A 7144-nucleotide genomic window follows, 5' to 3' on the forward strand; every position below is an offset into this window, starting at 1 on the left:
GCCCGACCAAAAATTCTAGAAAAAAATCCATAGGTGGGGACATGAGTCTAGTTTCAGGGAAAAATCACAAAACTCATTTTTGAGTTGTGAAACTCAAGATATGATTTTTGAAGCGACTAGTACTCAGACTGGGCAGTGTCTGGAAAAATTTTTTCAAAGTTTGTTAACATCTCGTGTCCGACTCCGGTGTCGGTCTCGGGTTCGGGGCGTTACAAGATCAATACTAAGCTAAACATATATATATACATATACACACAAACCTCCAAAGTAGCATTGGCATCTCGAATAGCAGCATTGGGCTTTTTCATCTTAATGTAAACACTGGCTGAAAGGAGAAAAAAGAACACTAAGCAACTGAAATCATTCTATCAAATATAAGAAAATAAAGATAAGTAAATAAATGGCTAAAATTCAATCCATGCGAATCTACAATCATATGGTCAAAAAGTTAAAATGCACAAATGGAAAAGGAATTTAATTAAATGGTAATTGACATTATCATAACAGCTAACCAGAACAGGGTCAAAAAATCATATCAGTAAATCCACACATGGCCTTTCAACTATGTTAAACAATAACCTATGGTACAACACAGTGATGTAACATGAAAGAACATAATATGCACTGCAGCACATAGATAGATGCAGATAGGTTATGAAAGAATTAGCATGGATTAAAATTGTCATTTTGAATTTTTCTAATTCCTAGACAATTCACTAACAAGAAAAAAATGCAGAAAAGTATTCAACAACTGTGAAAAAGAAAGATTCTCTACTTCAGCCGATGGTAAAAAGAGTGTGAAAAATCAGTTCATCTTCCATAGACATAATAAAAAGTAATGGTACAAACACTGCAATGAAAGGGGAAAACTAGGAAAGAGAAAAGTAAGTAAATTTTGCAAACCTTGAGATGCTAAAGTGGCAAGACAAACATCAGAGAGCCCGAAATTCTTTAGACTCATTGATTCATCAAGACTACAACAAATAACATCAAGGGAAAACATTGATTCCATTTTCATTAGTTCTTAATAATAAAGATTTTGCTAACCAGTGTGCAGCTAATAATAACAGTTTTAGATAACACGAAATAATTCAAGGATACAGTAAAGGATCCTCATCCAAGCTCTTAATTGCTGAATTTGTGACGGAGAAACATCTGTCATTTGAATCCAAAACCTCTTCTTCCTCTTCGTCATTTTCAATTTCAACTTCTAATTAAAATAAAAAAGTTAAAAAGTTCCACATTATTTTCTTAAAGGAAAGTAAACAAAAATGTTCGTACAGGGGAGATAACCCAGAGGCTTGAGGTGATTTTTGAGATGGAGAAGATGCGTTTGGTTATTGTTGAAGATTTGATAACAGTGACCTAAGAGTTCCTCGAAGGAAACGGTGTCGAGGGACATGGATTCGAGAAGGTTGAGGTCGGCAGTGGCGGTTGAAACGCGGCGGTTTAGGCATTGGACGAATGTCGATGAAGCCGAATCTGAGTCCCGAAAAGTATTATCAAAATAAAAAAAGAACAATTTCGTTAATAGAAGGGGGAAAAAGTACTTCAGAAAAAAAAAGAGGGGGTAAGTGGGTAACCAAGAGGGATGGGGCGGCGGTCGATGGATTGCTTAAGAGCGTCGCAGCTGCTTTGAGGTGATTGCAGAATGAACCGAGGCTTTTACTCAAATTTGTTATCAAATCTTCCATTTTCTTTTGAGATTGTCCCTCACTGTGTTTTGAAGGTATGAGTCCTTCTGAAAGGTATGCAAAAAGAGGGAGAGAGGGGAAGATGATGATGAAACGGTGGTGGCCGAGACGAGAAGAAACGATGACGACAGATTAATCAACGGAATCAGTGGGAAATGGGAGGAGAAAATGATTAGGACGGAAGAGGAGAGGGTCGGGTAGGGAGGGAGGGTAAAACAGAGAGATGGGGAGGGAGGCCGGGCGTAATGGCTAATACAACAATTTGGGAACGGATTGTAAAACACGGGAATTTGGGGATTAGGGGCGTAATGTAATACGCGCGTAATGGCTAATACAGCGAACCAAACGCCGGATTAGGGGCGTAATGTAATACGCGCGTAATCGGGGCGTAATGGATTGGGTAATACGGCGAACCAAACACGCTTACACATTAAAAGTATTTCTCAAAAATATTTTTTCATATCACTTTTTAAAAGTATTGTCAAATTAACACTTACACATTAAATACTTTTAATTTTAATTTCGGATATGAATGTGAAATTGACCATCTTTGATGTACAAGTTTCCTTTGTTGTTTTTCCTAATTTCTTTGGGAAGTTTGGAATCTAAATCCACCATCACGAGGCAAAGAAAGTTGATCAAGCTAAGGATCCTAAGCGTTGATAAGCTAGGGATCCTAAGCGTTGTTGGCCAAAGACAATGAAAAGACAAAAAAGAAGAAAAAAAAAGTTGGAATTTTCCAAGGGGAAAAGGCACGGAAACTACATATTGAAGGCCACTTTATATTCCTTACTACATTTCCAAGTTTACTTCCTTTTTCCCTGCACTTTATATTCTTGAACAATTGAAAATTTTAAAAATAAATGAAAATATGTAACATTTGGAAAATATTAAAAGGTTGTTTTTTATTATTTTAACTAAAAATACTTTATAAATGTGAAATAATAAATAGAAGAATGTTTAACTTTAAATAAATTAAGCTTGGTTCAAAGCGCAAGCTCATATATTTTTAAATATTAAATTTATTATCGAATTCAAATTCATATAAATGTAAAAAAAAATTATTTTATTTTATTTTATTTTTCATATTTATACCGGGCAAATTAGGAAAATATGTCAATTTATTTTTTAATTAAGCTTTTAAACTATTTTTTTAAATTTAGAGAAATAAATCATTTTTTGAGAGAGAAACGAAAAACACGCCCAGTGCTTTTTCTCAATGTTCATATGATTGTTACCTTTGCAATGGTAAAAAAATTTAGAAAAGCCAACCGGTAAAAAAATTTTAACCTATGAAAACCCCCCAAAATAATTTTTTTTCACTCACATCATATTCTCTCAATTCTTTCTAATCTCCTAACTCTCTCAATTCTCTCAAGTTTTTGTTCACTCAATATTCTCGTTTTAAAATATTATTTTTTAATTATTTCGTATTTGATTCATTCAGATTAAGTTTTCACGAATGACAACCTCTCTAATTCTTTTAGATGACAAGCAAATTCCACCATTCAAGCAATAATGGTAAGAGGAAAATTTAATTTCTGTTATTTCTGATTAAGTTAAACTTAAATTTTCTTTTATAAATTAAAAAAAAATTCTTTATAAACAGGCGGGAAATCGTATTTTGGAGGCATTCATGCATAATTTGGCAAAGCCTCCGATCCCCGCCATTCGTGGTTACTTGCAAGAGGCGGGATTTTTGCATGTGTCTCGTATGCTCAGTGACTGCAAACTCGACCCTAGACTCATCAGCGCATTGGTGGAAAAATGAAGGCCCGAAACACATACTTTTCATCTTCCACGCGGCGAGTGTACAATCACACTAGAGGACGTGGCGTTACAATTCGATTTTTCAGTGGATGGGCCAGTCATCACGGGAGTAGCAATTGTTCCTAGTAAAGATGATCTCTGCACAACATTATTGGGAAAGGTCCCGAACAAGTTTGATGGTGGTCGGATATCAATGAGTTGGTTGGTGAAAAAATTCAATAAGCTTCTCGTGGTTGCGATCGAGGTTGTCAAAGAACAATACGCTTAAGCATTCATCCTTTAGTTTATCGGGGTCATTTTAATGCCCGATACATCTTGAAATTTGGTACAAATAAGCTGGCTACTACACCTAGTAAACTTCAAAGAATATGGAAAATTGAGTTAGGGATCAACCGTGTTTGCCACATTATACCAGGAGTTGTGTTAGGCTACGGAATCGGATAAGATGTCAATCGATGGTTGTCTGCTCTTACTAAGTCATGGGCCTGGTGGCGACTACCATTTCTATGTCCCTGAGTGACGACCCATACATGATTCCGTTGGTAACAAGATAAAAATAATTTATTAATAAATACGTAGTTTGTACAGTAAATGTTTTTATTTATCATATGTTTACAGTAAATGTTTTTATTTATCATATGTTTGAACTAACATATCACTTTTACAGGTGGAACCATGGACCGAGTTATGTGGGACTACCCAAGAAGTTGGAAAACATTAGGCTGCTGCTAGATCAACGCTCGGAAGCCAAGATTTGTTACTTATTCTTTCGAACCTATATTAATCACACAATGATTTGTAACATAAAATTTTGTTATGAACGAAATTTACAAGTATCCATTTCAATTTGAATGGATGTCATACGTCAACACCAACATCATATCTAGCGTCCCACCCAAAGTGTTGGATAATCAGGGGATGTGGGATGTGAATGTGTTGCTGATAGTGTACGCGACAGTGGAAATGCAAGAATCAAATTAAGTGATGAAGCAATTTGGGTGGAAGTAACAAATTCTGCCACTACTAGAAAAGTTAAAGGAGTTACACAATGTGGACATACATAGGAAGAACGACGAGGATTGGCGAGAGGTGAACAAGGAGTCCATCGAAGCTTGGGATCGTAGGATGAATTTCTTACCCATTAGTGAACCATTTTTCTCAGTAGACACGGTGGCCTGTTTAGAGTACTTGTCATGGTTTAGACTTGCCGGCAAGTCATATCTACTATCAGTGGAGGCAATGAGTAGGCAACTTTGTCAGAAGAGGCAATAACGACTACACCAGTAAAAACATAGAGCCAGACACGGTCGCACAACGGGTTTGTCATTGACTCCACCCCAAAAAGCGTCGCCTATATCTACGTAATATCCCGATCAATTCACTCCACTTGTCCCTATTCATTTCACTAACCTCGTGTTTTTTCACAAGTACCGTATTATGCACCACTACCGCACATGGCCGATTTTTCTATTCATATGGGTACATATTTCGGGCCACTGACGTCCCTCGCATTCTACACCTTGATGCCAACGTCGATGCCAACCCAAATTCCGGGCCAGATGCTGTCGCATACACTATTGCCGATAACGGCACCGATGCAGATGCCAATATCAATGTCGATACCTGGGTCAATATTGACATATCCCGATTTTGTTGCACCTTACAATTACACATCTATAGTGACACAAACACCGCACACATCATTATTTATCGCGATGGGTCATCGATGCAACCATCTTCTGGTGGAGCGGAGGATACACGATGGGAGGCTAAGATGACACCGCATTCGAGCGCGAAGGAAGATGATGGAGACAAAAGCGAAGAAGAAGATAAATACGAACACAAACACAAAGACCAAGACCAAAACGAACACAAAAAGGAAGATTAAGACAAACATGATAACGATGGTGAAGATGGAGATGAGCAATAGGGTAGGGGTGAAGGTGATGATGATGTGGATAGTGGCAACGAGGAAGTTTATAGGCCCACATCTTTGGTTGTGTGAAGAAATCCTCCTTACGAGCGTCATCCACTACCATACGGCATGCATTCTCCCTAAGACGTAATTAATTTTTTTTATTACTACTGCGATATAAAATATATGACATAAATAAAGAAACCATAAATTTTCATTCCAACATTGAATTTGTTTTCGTTACATTCTAAGATGAATTTTATGTAAGTTAATAATAAATAACAAATTTTGAACACCAGAATAATGGAACCATCATAATTAATATATTCTTGGCCCAAAAATAATGTTATTGACGTTGAGGCCCCAAAACACCTCTCAACACAACACGTGTTGCCTTCGTATGCCTCTAGTTTCTATAGTACCCGTATAACCTTTGTTGATCATCTCTATCCCGAATATCTATATTGTTTTGTATCCAGGTGATATTCGAGCGACCTCTTGGGACGCGACATAGGTTTATGTTCGGTGCCAACTCGAACGGCGCGCTGGACACTAACGGCCACGTGCTCTTATTTAGGATGGGTGGGAATTCAGGACTCTATACTCTATGCATGCGTTCTAGACTGTACACATCATTGATGAAAGGCATGTACTCAATTCTTAAGTTCCCGCATGTGGCAATTACGTGTGCTCATGGGAACCAAAGAGCTTGGAAACTTCTACAATTGTAAGTTCCTCCTGTTAGGTCGACACAATATGATGTCATGTCAGCAGGTGAGTCCAGCTAGGCGCACTTTCCTACCATGTCAGCAGGGAAGCTCGCCCACTTGGGCAGGCTTTCTCTAACCTTTTTCTTCAAAAGTACATGCCCGTCTAATTTTTTAACCTTTTTTAGGCACGTTTTGAATATATTCCTAAAAGACCCTACTCCTACAACGTGTTTTCAACCGTAGGAAATTTCTACTTTGCAATCCAACCCTTCTCTCACACTTATAAAAAGGGGTCTTCCACTCCATGTTTCAGCGTCCTTCAAAAATCTTCTGCCACAGCCTACCAATCCCTCTTATACAAAACATTTACTGATGTTAAAAATTTTTGTCGCTAATTTTTTTTTATGTTTGAGGTATTATTGAGTCATCGGTAATGCGATATCACTCAGAGCCATACACGTTTAACATATCATGCCAAGATGAGACCATTACCTCCGAAGCCTATACTGGGGAAGTCAGGTTTCGAGGTGATTTTTCTTTGTACGGCCAAGGGTGGTAGTATACGTAGAGGTCTTAATCGACGGTCGTTACACAATCATGGATCGAGGTATAACGGGAGAGCCAGTTCACGCTCGTTATGCCACCACAAGATCAAACTTTTCGGATACTAAAAAATATTGCTTGATAAATAACATACGGATGTTTGAGAGCATAATCATAAGGAAAAACTATGGGTTTTTTCGCTATAACTGACATAATTTTTTCTCCATTTTCACGTAATTGATACCTTTAACCTTCCTTCTTATCCAAAGGTCGGCATCATCGTGAACGCGTAAGGACTTTTAGATGGGGAGGAACTGTTTTAGTAGAGTAAAGGTGATGATCCTTTCGGGCTAATAATGGTTGTTGTTATTAAACAATCCATTAATAACTACAACTTTTTCCGCGCCGACCTAAGTTTAACCTCTACTTCTGCTGGAACATCTGTTCTCCCACTAAGAGTCCTCTTGTGTCCACTTCGATGTTAGCCTTCGGATAAGAATGAAAGGTTAAAG

At 37.6% G+C, this 7144-nt stretch overlaps 1 long non-coding RNA gene across 1 annotated transcript; it reads right to left on the reverse strand.

Annotated features, from left to right (window-relative positions):
- Positions 1-219: 219 nt before the first annotated feature.
- LOC121227212 (uncharacterized) lies at positions 220-1492 on the reverse strand. Its single transcript, XR_005924850.1, has 4 exons — positions 1282-1492; positions 1102-1210; positions 904-974; positions 220-325 (listed from the first exon to the last, which is right to left on the reverse strand). It is a non-coding gene; the product is annotated as an uncharacterized lncRNA (long non-coding RNA).
- Between the last annotated feature and the right edge of the window lie 5652 nt (positions 1493-7144).

The sequence above is a fragment of the Gossypium hirsutum genome, unplaced genomic scaffold (assembly GCF_007990345.1).
Source record: "Gossypium hirsutum isolate 1008001.06 unplaced genomic scaffold, Gossypium_hirsutum_v2.1 scaffold_816, whole genome shotgun sequence".
NCBI classification, from domain to species: Eukaryota; Viridiplantae; Streptophyta; class Magnoliopsida; order Malvales; family Malvaceae; genus Gossypium; species Gossypium hirsutum.